At 40.5% G+C, this 14313-nt stretch overlaps 1 protein-coding gene across 4 annotated transcripts in view; it reads left to right on the top strand.

Annotated features, from left to right (window-relative positions):
- plcb1l (phospholipase C beta 1-like) overlaps positions 1 to 14313 on the top strand; it is a 112209-nt gene that overhangs the window by 12045 nt on the left and 85851 nt on the right. The window lies entirely within an intron of this gene.

Genomic DNA, 14313 nt, shown 5'->3' with positions numbered 1-14313 from the left:
GCTGAACAACAGCTTGACTTGAAGCATCCACCCTAAAACAAGTGAATGGTGACTGTCAGACTGTCAGTCTGTCTGCTGAGCAGGGTAGAGCTGTGACTGTGGAGCAATCCAGTGGCCTGGATGTTGGAACTTGGAACTTGGCACCGTGGAGTAAGGAACAGAGCCGAGAATCAAATGCAGAAAAAGAAAGGTGTTAAACGAAAAAAAGCACTGCCAAACTATTTAGGATTAGCAGTTCCTGGGTGAATTCAAAAAAGGCTTTGTTTGTGCATGAGTTAGTCCAGTTTTACTCCTTGAATTCTGATTAGGACTTCTCCACTGCACAGCGCTGGTTTGGTAAACACTGCATGCTCCAGCAGACACACACACACACACACACACACACACACACACACACACACACACACACACACACAGTTACACTAAAGAGGAGGTGCAGCGATATTGTTCTGTTCGTTTCCTCTCCTGAACAACTGCGGTCTGTTCACAAAACTTGGGAGGCGCAGATCCAGAAAGAGGACTTCTTTTTTTTGGCTGATTAAATGTTTCCCCGGTGCCAAAAGCGTTCAGTGTGAATCTCAGTACTTCTGCAGAGTTGGAACAGAGGTGGCTTAACAATGGCAGCAGCTCTGACTGGCCAGCTCAGAAGAGCCACTAAGACCCTGGATTCAGATGATAAGCTCAACCAATCACATTGCTTGAAATTGATGATGCAGCAGCAACTGAAGGGTTGTGGCCCATTTTCAGTATTAACAGGGATGGAAATGGTCAGAGAAAATAACAGGAGTACTTTCTATAGTAATGAGATCATATACTATAACATAAATAATCCTATGAGTTGAATACTCATAGTTGAGGAAGACTGTTAGTTCACTGTCATGCTTATGAAAATTATTTTTTCTTATTTTGCCCACCTTATTTAATAATTTATCTTCAAGGTGCAGTGATCGAGGCCTCAGAGAGATATTTAAAGAATAACACTGGTATAATTTTAGTGTTTCCCCTCACTGTTTTAATTCACATGAAGAGTCAACTTGTTCTTGCCACAGTCACAAACTACTGCTGTTTGTCTTTCCAACCAGAAGCCATACAGTGGGCTGTAACTGTAGTTTTTAATGCATTTTTTTATGCTCAGACGGGCTTTATTTCAATATTTTTTTCCTAACATAACTTAATAACACAACAAGTCTCGTTTGTAGGTGTTTATTTATCTCTGACTTTGCATTTTGGTGAGAAGGACTGCTGCTATAAAGTGGGAAAATATAAAATGTTTTCAATTGGTGGAAATAATTTAACCCATCTTAATAACTGCGGATCTCAGTACAGGAATTGCTGCCTGTAAACCGGCTTAAAATGTATCTTCCCTTCATATTCAAGATTCATATTCTACATTTTGATAGACCTGTATTATGAACATAGAGTGTATATAAAAGTGGACGTAGCTTCCAGGTCTGAAAAATGAGGCTGATGCGAAAGTGCCATACCACCGGGTGCCACTAGGGGTTGGCTTCAAAAAGCCTCCGGCTGCATTGACTCCCATTCAACTAGTTTCATAAAATTGAACAATCTATAGTTTTTTCCAATTAGTTATTTCGGTTTTGCTAGCTAAAGTCGATCCTTGTCATTAATTTTCGGGTGGTCATTAATTCGAAAACAAGACTCAAAACGTCGTGTTTTTGGGGGCGTGTGTGTTTGATTGTCAGCCTTTGGTGCAGTCAGTTTACTGCCATGGGTGGGTGGGACCTATTGTCATCAGATTTCAATTAGATAAAGTCTAATCTCACAAGCTCACAAGCTTGTACAAATATGGTCACTTCCAACTCCAAACCACTCTGAACAGCAAGATTTGCCGGCCAAAATCCGAACTTGAGCCTTCATATTGGCCGTTCACAAACCAATGGGTGAATTCACTGTTGGTTGATTGTGACGAAAAGGAAATTTATCCACATTTGAGTATTTCATGAGAGAATACATTAAAGGCCAGTATTGACTCATCTGTAAAAACAAATATCATAATCTGAAACTTGAATTAGTCATTGACTATATAATCAGCTTATAACAAAATATTGTTGTAGCACTGTGTTTGTGTACAATGAGACGGCAGCTCGTGACTAATCACAGGTGCTCTGTGTGACTGCCTGTTTAAAATGTGACAGCAGAGTGAAGAGGCTGATTACGCTTCTCATTGTCTCATGTGTCCAGGTATTTATAACATTTATGCCGGCCTATTTCTGCGCCACTTATTCAAAACTGATCTCTATTGTGTTGATTCCTTTCATCTGACACAGTTCACACAGGCTGCAGTGGGATATTTTGCGGGCTAAGTGCTTGTATGATGGCGTAGCACACAGTCGTAGGAGTACGAGAGCAGAGCGAGAAAGGAAGAGGAGATGAAGAAAGGGAGACTTTTGATGGATGAAGATGACTGAAATAATTACACCGCCTTTTTCTTCGGCTGCCTTGATCCACTCACTTGAACACTGTCAGAAAAACCCTCTTATTTCAAGCCTATAAAAAAAAAAAAAAAAATCTAAGGATGCCTCTCTGGTGCCAAAGAAAGTGGTTAGTGAAATTTTGATGTGGAGCACTTAGATGTTTGGTTAACAGTGATGACGATAAATTGACTTTATCTGTACTCAATAGACTGCAGTCAGCTGGAAGGTCTGCGTCATCTCACTCTGCCCGTTTTGGTTAAGTTCTGCCTCTGCCACTCTATTTCTGTATGCTTTTACGTCTCTTGGTGCTCTCTGTCATTACTGTCTTTGGACATGCTGATTACCTCTTCATTATGTTCATATATTGGTTTGGCTGCACAATAACACGCAATGCTTTGAGGGAAATCTTTTTATATAAACAACTGTTGCCATTTCTCACACAGATTACGTTTTACCTAGCTGTGTGCAAGGAATTAAAACTCACATATTCATATTTATTATCCCTCTAGGCAGTTAGGAGCCTTTTTATTGCAGGCAGTAAATAAGCTGAGCCAAAAGTGAACTTTGAACATTTGGACCTTTTGACATGGGATGTCAGGAGGACGACTCTGGTATAGGCCCGCGTGCAGCAGCTTTTGTTGGAGTTTTGAGTTGTCACTCTGACATTGCCGTGATTTGAATATATTTAAATGTGCAACAGAGGCTGTAGCTGTCAGTTAGATATTTTCATGGTTGAGACAGAGCGGAGTTGATTTGTTGGTTGAACTCATAACACGGATGAATCAGTCAGTGTCAGCTGGTTTATGGCTTTTCTTTTTCATCCATACTGGTCTGCATGGCAGTGCCTCCCAGCTGAACTACTAAAGTCTCCGTGTTGTCCACAAGATTCAGAAAAAAAGTATATAATGTCAGATTACAACAGTTTACTTAAACATTAAACAATAAGTTTATCGTTATCTTTGCTGTCTGATGTTTGGGGAGCCAAAGTCGATTAAGGGCATTTTGATATGTGGGGTTGGTCTCATTAATTTTGACATTGATTGGTTTGTGTGTCTGCTGACAGCATTTTGTCAATTTAGCCGGTAGCCTTTTTGGTTTGAATGGAGCAAAAATAACTAAACAGATTAATTTCATTGCCACTATATTATTGTTACGGCATTACTACCAGCTTTAATTCTCCTCCCAGAAAATAAGCTCTAAGTTTTGGCATTTTTATGTTTTTTTCAAGTTGACTTTTGATTTGTACGTCAGACCACATTTCCACTGAATGCTTTGTTTCCTCCTCTGCCCATGTGCTGCAGCTAATTTTTACTTCACTTCTAGTTCTTTTTTTTTTCTGTTGTTCAATTGGTGTTGGTAGCCAAAATCAACTTCCTGTAATTACTCCGAAAGTTTGAACCATCCAAAATGACCAAATTTCAGTCGCTTAGTCTGGAACAGGGTCAGAGGCGCCTCTCACACCTGCCAATTTGGTTCAGAACAAACTGAAAAGTCAGAAGATCCGGACCAAACCAGGTAGGTGTGAAAGCATCCCAAGACTCCACTGAGTCTAAAGGAGTTCATATAAAAATAAGTCTATTCTAAATGGCCACGCTTAAAGGCTGGGGGATGGTGGCACGCAGTTTCAGACAGTCTTTTGTCGAAGCTGTTCATGGTGTTGCACTTAACTGTATACCCTCAAGTGATGAAAGTAGTTGTGAGATGAATGATAAAAGAGAGTTCAAGAGGGAAAGTCAATCCCAGTTTAAATTCATACTCTTGCACTCCTCCTTGGTTGCAATGTAAGGAGGTGTACGGTATATTATTGGAATATTTATTGTTGTAGCGCCACTTAAGACGATCCATCAAGTGTTTAGTTTGATTTTTACTGAGGCCTTTATTTATATCCAGCTTTGATTTATCTTTGAAAACATGCGGTCCTAAATGTCACAGGACTTTAATCTGACCTGGGGATTGTGTTTAATCATTCTCCATATGTGTCCTTTTTTTTTTTTTTTACTCATAATTTGACCTACTTATACACAAAGCATTTGCAAATGAAAAAAAAAAGTTGAATGTGTTCACTCAGCTGAGCGCCTTGGGTATTCTTTTACCCACTCAGACAATTACAGCGGGTAAAATAAGTATTGAACACGTCACCATTTTTCTCAGTAAATATATTTCCAAAGGTGCTATTGACATGACATTTTCACCAGATGTTGGTGACAACCCAAGTAATCCATACATACAAAGAAACCAAAACAAATAAATTCAGAAATTAAGTTATGTGTGATAATGTGAAATGACACAGGGAAAAAGTATTGAACACGCTTACTGATATTTATTTATTACTTTGAACAAAAGCCTTTGTTGGTAACGACAGCTTCAAGACGCCTCCTGTATGGAGAAACTAGTCGTATGCATTGCTCAGATGTGATTTTGGCCGATTCTTCCACACAAACAGTCTTCAAATCTTAAAGGGCCTCTTCTATGAACTCTGATCTTCAGTTCTTTCCATAGATTTTCAAGTCAGGTGATTGGCTGGGCCATTGTAGCAGCTTTATTTTCTTTCTCTGGAACCAATCGACAGTTTCCTTGGCTGTGTGTTTGGAATCAATGTCCACCCTCGTTTCATCTTCATCATCCTGGTAGATGGCAGCAGATTTTTGTCAAGAATGTCTCGGTACAGTTTTCCATTCATCCTTCCTTCAATTATGTGAAGTTTGCCAGTACCGTATGCTGAAAAGCAGCCCGACACCATGATGTTCCCACCTCCAAACGTCACTATTGGTCTGGTGTTTTTAGGGTGATGTGCAGTGTTGTCCTCCAAACATGGTGTATATTATGGCATCAAAAGAGTTCAATTTTGCTCTCATCTGACCAGACTATATTTTCCCAGTATTTCACTGGATTGTCCAAATCTGCGTGTGAGTCTTCCATGGTGAGCGTGCATACAGGCCGTGGCGGTTGAGTGCGTTACTTATTGTTTTCTTTGAAACAATTGTACCTGCTAATTCCAGGTCTTTCTGAAGCTCTCCACAAGTGGTCCTTGGCTCTTGGACAACTCTTCTGATAATTCTTTTCACTCCTCTGTCAGAAATTTTGCGAGGAGCAGCTGGTCATTGCCAGTTTATGTTGAAATTATGTTCTTTCCACTTCCGGATTACGGCCCCAACAGTGCTCACTGGAACATTCAGAAATTTAGAAATGCGTCTGTAACCAATGCCATCAGTATGTTTTGCAACAACAAGGTTGCGAAGGTCTTGAGAGGGCTCTTTGCTTTTACCCATCATGAGATGTTTCTTGTGTGACACCTTGGTAATGAGACACCTTTTTATAGTCCATCAGTTAGGACTGAATCAGCTGATATTAATTTGCACTGACAAGGGGCCGGATTGCTTTCTATTTACTGATAGATTTCAGCTGTTGTCTTGGCTTTCCATGCCTCTTTGCACCTCCCTTTCTTCATGTGTTCAATACTTTTTCCTTGTGTCATTTCACATTATTACACATAACTTAATTTCTGAACTTATTTGTTTTGGTTTCTGTGTATGTATGGATTACTTGGGTTGTTACCAACATCTGGTGAACATTTCATATCAATAGCACATTTGGAAATATATTTACTGAGAAAAATGGTGACGTGTTCAATACTTATTTTACCCGCTGTATATTACCTAGAAAATGGAGATATGCAAGTAAAATGAACAGAATCTGAAAATAAATAAATTCCTTTCTTTTTCTCCCTAATTAACATCACTGTGGGTGATTCTGCTTTGTATACTAGAGCATCTCTTAATCAGATTACAGCTGGACATCGACTGTTATGGTCACTAGTCAATCAAATGTGTGGAGGGCCGTGGTTTTTATGTTGTATTATGTGTTGTGGGGGTCAGAAATCAGTGGTTACAGAGGGCCACAGCAATGTATAGATCCTTTATCACAGTTTGTCTGAGTGTTACTGTGTCAGGTCAGAGGGGATGAATTATATCTCTCTTTGATTTGCTGTAATACTTGTAATTATGCTGAATCAATTACAGAAGAAAACATAGCTCAGACATAAAAACTCTGATCCTTCTGTTAAAATGATATTTCAAATTTGTGTTGCCTGTTTTATGAGTCAACTGGTGAGCAGAGACACACTGACTCTCTCTCTCTCTCTCTCTGTCTTTCTCCTTCCCTTCCCTTCCTTTCACTTCAAACACTAACCCTGCCCAGTTGCCATGACAATCCAATCCATGCAGCTTGTTTTTTGATACTGCAAAGTACTCAAAAACCCCCCTGCTGCTGTGATTTGACTGCCATCTCTGTTCCAAGCCAGGTGGCTGCTTTCCTCAGGGAGCCCTTTCAAATAAAGGCATTCAGCAAATAGACTTTGAAGTCCCACTGTAGACAAGCTCTCAATAAGAGAACACACTTCCTTCCTGTTTCATCCCGGGCTTTGACGGGAGATCCTAAATGGAGCGCAGCCTCGTGTTGCTCATCAGTTTGTTGTGGTGTTAATGCTACAGAACAAGTGACTGTAACTGAGAATCCTCCATCAAGCTCATTTCCTGATTAAACAAGTCTTTTTCTTTCATGCAGGGTTTTGATCCAAATGCGAGACAGAGAATGCACCTTATTTTGCTCAGCAATTTAGCTTCCCTTTAATTTCTGGTCTTTGATTATCCAGTGTGGGTTAAAAGTTCACCCAGTAATGAAGCTCTCCCATTCTCTTTCTCCTCTCTTTCATCTGCACAATCACTGAGAACAGAAAGATGAGAAATTAAATTAAAAAAATATTGAAGTCAGAGCGGCATATTTTAAATTATCCATATCTCCTCTGAAGAATGTTGTAAAATTGGAAATAGGCAAAGTTAGCTTTAGTGGCAAATTAATTATCTGTGTAATACTTATTGTTGCTTCTCTTTTGTGCTAGTAGTAGCAAAATTACTATTTCTCATTTCCTGAAAATTGCAAGATGGTTTGTGGAAAGAAAACATCCAATTAACTGTCACAAAATGTATTATTTTCAAAGCCATTAAAAAACAACTCAAAAGAGTAAAACATAACATGAGAAGCACATTCAACAGGCTCCAAGAACACATAATGTCAATGTACTATGGAGCACATAAAGTACCGTGAAGCAGGTATGTCAGCCAAAAATTTAAGTCAAGAGCCTTATGTATGTACTGTGCCCAAATTCACATCCCCTTTTCTTGGTTGAATTGCTCAAAAAATATTTATCAGCAGGGTGAATTCATATCAAATAAAACAGCACAACTTGAGCTTTCTAGCAATGTTAGTTGGTTCTCTGTGCGACCAAGTGTTGGCAAAACAACAAGTGTTGAGTTTACATTACAATAAATTTAACCATAGTTATAATCTGCATACAGCTCTGCATCCACCTTCACATTCACTACTCTTGTCTGAATTACTCATGAACTGGCCATTGAATAAATATGGAACATATTTCACAAGAAGGAGCCGAACTGGAGCTTTGTAATGATGATAGTCATATATTCACCCCAAATAAAAATCAAGAGACCACATGTTTGGCTTGCCCTTATAATGACCAAGATAAATCTTGAAAGTAAAGGTAGTGAAATTACCATGTAAATGGCTTAGTGCAAAGTCTGTGCAAACCATACAGTTAGTGACACGAACACATCCTCTGGACAACCACAGTTTTCAATTTCTAGTAAATATACTATACTATAGTTTGTTTGGCCTCTCAGTTCCAAATATATTTCAACCAATTGATCCTTGAAATGGACGGAAAGATTAGCTGGAGGCACTTTTCTTTTTGACATTACTGGTACACTTATGAACATACATATAGATGTTATAAGCGAGAGAAACTGTGTAAAACATTTCACAGTTGAAAGGATACAGATGCACCACATACTTTTTTCCCAAACCCAAAACATGTAGTACATTTTACAAGTGTGTAGAACTATCTGATTAAATAACAAGATTATGCGTTTTCGGTTCAGGGAGGCTGAAAGACTTCAAGTAGCTCCCGACCTTCTGCATGCAAATAGAAAAAAAATCCCACAAGAATTTAATGTCACAGGGTTAGACTACAGATCAAGATGTTTAGCCTCTTCAAGACTCACTTTATTCTCACTGTAGATCTCATAATTGTGTATCATGCTTCATCTTATAACTCTGCGCCGAAGCACTTGGCATTACTTTATTAATCCTGTTAATATATAACGAGCTGTAATTTGCTTTCCCTTCTCCCCGTTTTTCCCTCTTAACTAATGTTTCAAGCTGTTTTTTCCAAATTCACTGAAAGGCCTCAATACATTTCATTTGGTTGGAGGAATCCAGACAGTGGATGGCGTCCACTCAAGCCCCCTTTGTTAATAAGGCAATTATAGGATTTTTGCTTTCAAACAATTTCCAGTGCTTCCTCCAACACAGATGAATGATCAATTGCTTGAGTGGATAACTGGAAAGTAGAGGTTTTTAACTCTGTTTCAAAGACACAGATGTAGAGTGGTCAATGGGATAGTAAGTATCACAGAGATGAAAGAGTATGTTTTGTTCCGCCAACTGGTCTTATTAATTCTTTACAAGCATGTTGGAAGGGCTGCATGTCGTGTGTTGACACTCATTAGCCTATTAGTCAGAAAACTTATTAACAACACACTAAGGGACTCATTTTGGCCTTTTCTGTAAATTATTAACGGAGAGGATTACATTTCAATCCACAATCATTTGTGACAAGATTGTTTAGTGTCTGAAAATCTGTTTAACCCACTATCACACTGCTTTGTGTATCTTACTCTGCAGGTATGACCTACCACCTAAATATTTTTCTTGACTGGTAAATAGAGTGAATATAGAAAGTTTTCTGCCAAGCAATCACTCCGCCGTCCATCCCCAAATTTCCTCGGACTCCCCTCTTCCTCTCCCTGCTCCATTTCCGCTCGAGCAACTAAGTGTGTCACAAATGTGGGTCAGCTGCCTTTCTTTCCCCACTAAAGTCAATTCAATTTGGTGGAATGATATGAAGGTATCAAATTTAAACAGCTTGGCGGTGCTCTGGGGCAAAACAAGAAGCGCAGCAGTCTGCCATACTGAAAATACCAGCTCTTTCCTCGAGAGAGAGAGAGAGAGAGAGAGAGAGAGAGAGAGAGAGAGAGAGAGAGAGAGAGAGAGAGAGAGAGCGAGAGCGAGAGAGAGAGAGTAACATGACGGGAGGGAGAGGAGCAACACCTGCCCCATTAGAGGAGAGGAGGAGAGGGACATGGAGAATTAGTTTTCAGCAGTGCATTAGCAGATGAGTTGAATTTAGGGTGGCAGTGAAACCTTTCAGTCTCCTCTTTATAGTCTCACTGCGCTCTGTTGATGATGATTGTCTCTGCATCTGTGGCTTTGCTCCATTATTTGTATCAAACAGCATTAGGGCTGGTTGACAAACATATGTAATTGCCGAAGGTTTCGTTTCCAAGAAAGAGGATAAAAAGGCACTTGACTTCTAAGTAGCAGCGGGTCGACAACAGAGCCTGACCGATACATTGGCATGGTTGATATGTGTTCTTTAGTGTTGCTGCCACGACTAGTTTTACTATTATACATACATACCATTAGCATAGTGGAACAGTTGAATTGAACACAGCTTCACTGAAAGTGAAACTATGCAAATGTTTGAGTTAAACAGGAATCATTCATCCTTCTAAGATGAAAGGTAGCCAGTGGTTTGGAAGTTCCCACAAGGATGGAAAGAAAAAAAACTGTTTCACGACAAAGATAGTACTTTTCCCATATTATGCTCTTATGCCTCTTTAATTACTATTTTTACTGTGGTGGCTGTTGTAGCTGCTAACAGACCACAACATACTCTGAATGCCTTCGGTTGCCAGCACAAGAAAAGATGCCTACCTGAACCACAGGGAACTCAAGCTCCACTTATCAAGAAGTTTACTGCTGTTTCCAACCCACACTAGTTTATAGACTACTTCAGTTCATCACACATGTATTAGTGTCAAAATATATAGAGATGAGTATCAAGGATTTTCATTACAGGACTGTTAAGAATAATAAGATAATTCAGAAACACTGTTAGTTTCAGTCATAGTTTGTCCACCAAAGAGAAAGAGGAGGGCAAAGTTGGTCTGTTGGCTGGTAGTTCCACCACTTTAGATCAGACTGAAATGTCATGTTGGATAGATTGAAATGAAATAGCAATCAGATATTCATGGTCTTCAGAGGAAGATGCCTCTTGATTTTGTTAACACCCTGACTTAAACTCTTGTGCCATCATCAGGTTTGGGCTTTTATATCTTGACAGCTTTTGGCAGAAAATGGATGGATTGGCACGACATTGGGTCCAGACCTTCATGGTCCCCAGACAATGCATCGCATAAACTTAAGTGATCCCACATCCATCCATCCATTTGTTTCTACTTATCCGGGGTTCGGGTTGTGGTGGCAGTAAGTAAGTTAGTCCAGAAGCCTCCCTTCCCAGCAACATTTTCCAGCTACTCCTGGGGGGTTCTAACACGTTCCCAGGCCAGATGAGATATTTATAGCGATAGAGATAGAACGTAAAAACTTCCCTCTGAGGGATTAATAAAGTATCTATTATCTGTCTGTCTGTCTGTCTATCTAGCACCTGTCACCTCACTCCATCCTTCCCTCATCGTGAACAAGACTTCAAGATACTTGAACTAAGTCACTTGGGGCAGGCTCTCCTTCCTAGTGATCCACTGTTTCTCTGTCATAGCACCACAGCCACAGACTTAGAGGTGCTGACCCTCATCCCAGCTGCTTCACACTCTGCTGGAAACCACCAAAGTGCGTGCTGAAGGTCGTGGTCTGATAAAGCCAACAGACTCATATCATCTTCAAGTAGCGGAGAAACAATCCTGAGACCCGCTTCCTTTTCTCGTCAATTTTCCAATTTGTCAAATACTTTTGGTTTATGACAAAATACCTGTAAAACAAATGACATTCCCATCAGCCTCAGCTACGTTAGCATGCTAACACGCTAAACTAAGATTGTAAACATGGAAACTACTGGTACAGAATGTCTAAATAATAGGCCTTTAAAAACATGAACATTTGACTGTGCACTGATGTCAGAGAAAATCACATTTGGGAAGGTTCTTAGTTTTGTGCCAAGAGCCAGTGTGATGTCCTTTTCTCTCTTCCGTCCTCTTCCTCCCACAACTGTGTTTACTTGTCCTGTTCTGTTCAAAGTGCTCAGGTTTATGAACAAAAAACCTGTAGGAAGAATGAAAGGCTAACCAGAGAGTGTTTAAGGGGCAGAGACGTTTGCCTGCAGAGAGAAAGTGACAAATGCATTTCTCTTAGCCGCCCGCTTTGTCCTGACTTCAAAGGACCCGTGGTTTGCACTTAAGAGGCGTCTAAATGAGGTGATGGGAAAGATGAGAGTCAGAACTGCACTGTATCTGCCACTGGCTGTGATTCTCAAAGGATTTCAGCAGAAGCACACACAGACACACTGATCACTTTCATCCCGTAGATGTTAAAACAGAAATGTGGTGTGGTTGAAATGTTCATTTCAGCCATCGCCTGAGTACCAAGAATTTCATTTGTGTGAGTGCTCTTCCCTGCAGACAAAAGGTGAGTGTTGTATTCAGACAAAAGAATGTTGAGGATATGCTGTGCAGATGCCCATATATATATATTTTAATATCTGAATAGAAGCAAGGTTAGGACACTGAAAAGTATTATGTAGTTGTACAAGTGCATTATAGTGGGTGAGTAACTTAGTTTACATGTATACTGTGGTGTCTCTGTCTGTGTCTTCTCTGGCCTTTATTTACCGTAACTGATCTTTTTGGGGCTTTTTAAGTCAGTATTTGTATGTGTGTTTCTGTATTTCTGTATCCACTTGCTCTGGTACTCTTAACGGGATCTCAGATGTTTCACTGCAGCAGTTAAGAGCCATCCAGAGTGTGCCTAGAGGATGCCAAATAGAGATGGTGCAGAGCAGTCAGGATGGAAGAAGATGGAGGAAGGGATGGGGGTGGCGTGTTTGTGTGTGTCAGTGGGGGTTGAGACAAGACAAGATGTGAACCGTCATCCACAGACGCGAGAGCTGCTGTTGAGATGCGAGCAGACAGGAGGGAAGGTAAGAGGGTGGGAGGATGAGGAGGGACAAAGGAGGCAGTTGTCCAGGGAGAGGAGAGGTGAGATGAGTGAGGAAGAGATGAACATGTCCAAGGCAGCGGAGGCAGATATAGACAAGAGAGGACAGAGTAAGCGAGGGAAGGAGGAGGGGTGTTGCAAAAAAATAAAATCTAGCTCGAAGCAAGACAAAGACAAACAGAGGATGATGGACAGATAAAGGAAGCAGATTTGCTGTCTTTGTCATCCCACTCTGCTCTGCTATCTATCAGAGAGGAGTACACTCCCCCCAGTATCCCTCACTACACTGCATCAGTCATTGTGTATGCGAGTGTGTGTCCAAGATTTGATTGGTTGAGCACGCTCTAAGGAAATTGGTGGCCAGTGTGAGCTCATGAGACGGTCACATCATCGCTCTCAGTCCCCAAGTGTTTATAATGACTGAACACTGCAGACACTGCAGATTGATGATGGAGACAAGTTGGAATGTGTGTGTGTGTGTGTGTGTGTGTGTGTGTGTGTGTGTGTGTGTGTGTCTCTGTCTCTCTCTCTGTGTGTGTGTGTGTGTGTGTGTGTGTGTGTGTGTGTGTGTGTGTGTGTGTGTGTGTGTGTCTGTGTGTGTGTGTGTGTGTGTGTGTGTGTGTGTGTCTGTGTGTGTGTGTGTGTGTGTGTGTGCGCACAAGCACAAGCGTGCGCCCATAGAGTTGTATTTGTGAATGTGTGCATTACCTGATATGCGTGTGCAAGCATGAATATGTGCGCTGATGTATAGAACAAAGCTTCCTGCAGCCTTTATCGCAGCTCTGGTTGTTTTGCGGAGCGTGCCAGCTGCTGATAGCCGCTATCAGCCGCAGCCATGCTCCCCTGCTGCTCGGCCTCAGCGTTAGTCCCCACAAAACCTCTCCTCCCTCACTCCTTCCTCACAGCCTTTCTCATATTTTTCCTTCTGACCTCCAATCCCTGTGTCTTCCCCCCATCTGTCTTACCATGAACCCAGCTCACACTGATTACCAAAGTCATGTGAGCCCATTGATTTATGACTTATCTCACGTTCTGATGACTCCGCTCTCGTGTGTTTCCAGCTAAGCTTCGTCATCCTACTTAAAAATGAAATTTACATGACATTGTGGGCATAATGGAAGTGAATTAGCTGAGAGTCCAGCCAGATAAATTCTTATCATATTTGTACACATGCTTGGTGAATGAACTTATTTTTTTGTATAATGCTGGTTTTGACTTGAAAATGTATTCAAACACACCTCAAAGTGTGAGTAAACCCTACGTTCTGAAAGAGGATCCGACCACGATTTCTCCAGCTTGTTTCCTAATATCCTCACCATCCCTCCTGCTGTTTGTGGAAGTCTTTCCCTGCATTTAAAAAAAAAAAAAAAAAAGCATTAAAATGTGTAAACTTGGCAAAGCTGTATGTGATGTGATTGCTGCCTTGAAAGATAGATGTTGCAATGAACGACTGATGTGATTTTACATTAAAATAATGGGAAAAGTTTTTTTTTTGTTTTTTTTAATAGTATTTATTTACAATGCAGAGTTACAGGCCACACATAGAGGCTGAGAAAGGGAAACAGGAACAAGTAAGAAATTATTAATAATCTACAAACAGAACACGTTTTATTTTAAGAGCTTTATTTCAATACACAAATCAAACCAAGCAAAGAAAAACAATCAAAACAATGTGGTTAGGCAAGAAAGGTTTCATCAAAACTTAAAGTGGATTGCAGCATTGTGTTAAATATGAAGAAATTCTCTACGCTTGCGTACATATCAATTTCCCCTTTAGAAGAGTAGAATACAA

This window comes from Embiotoca jacksoni, unplaced genomic scaffold (assembly GCF_022577435.1).
Source record: "Embiotoca jacksoni isolate LCO1_2020_lvr unplaced genomic scaffold, fEmbJac1.0.p SCAF_23, whole genome shotgun sequence".
NCBI classification, from domain to species: Eukaryota; Metazoa; Chordata; class Actinopteri; family Embiotocidae; genus Embiotoca; species Embiotoca jacksoni.
The sequence above is the reverse complement of the archived record's forward strand: the minus strand, read 5'-3'. Positions and strand labels throughout refer to the sequence as shown.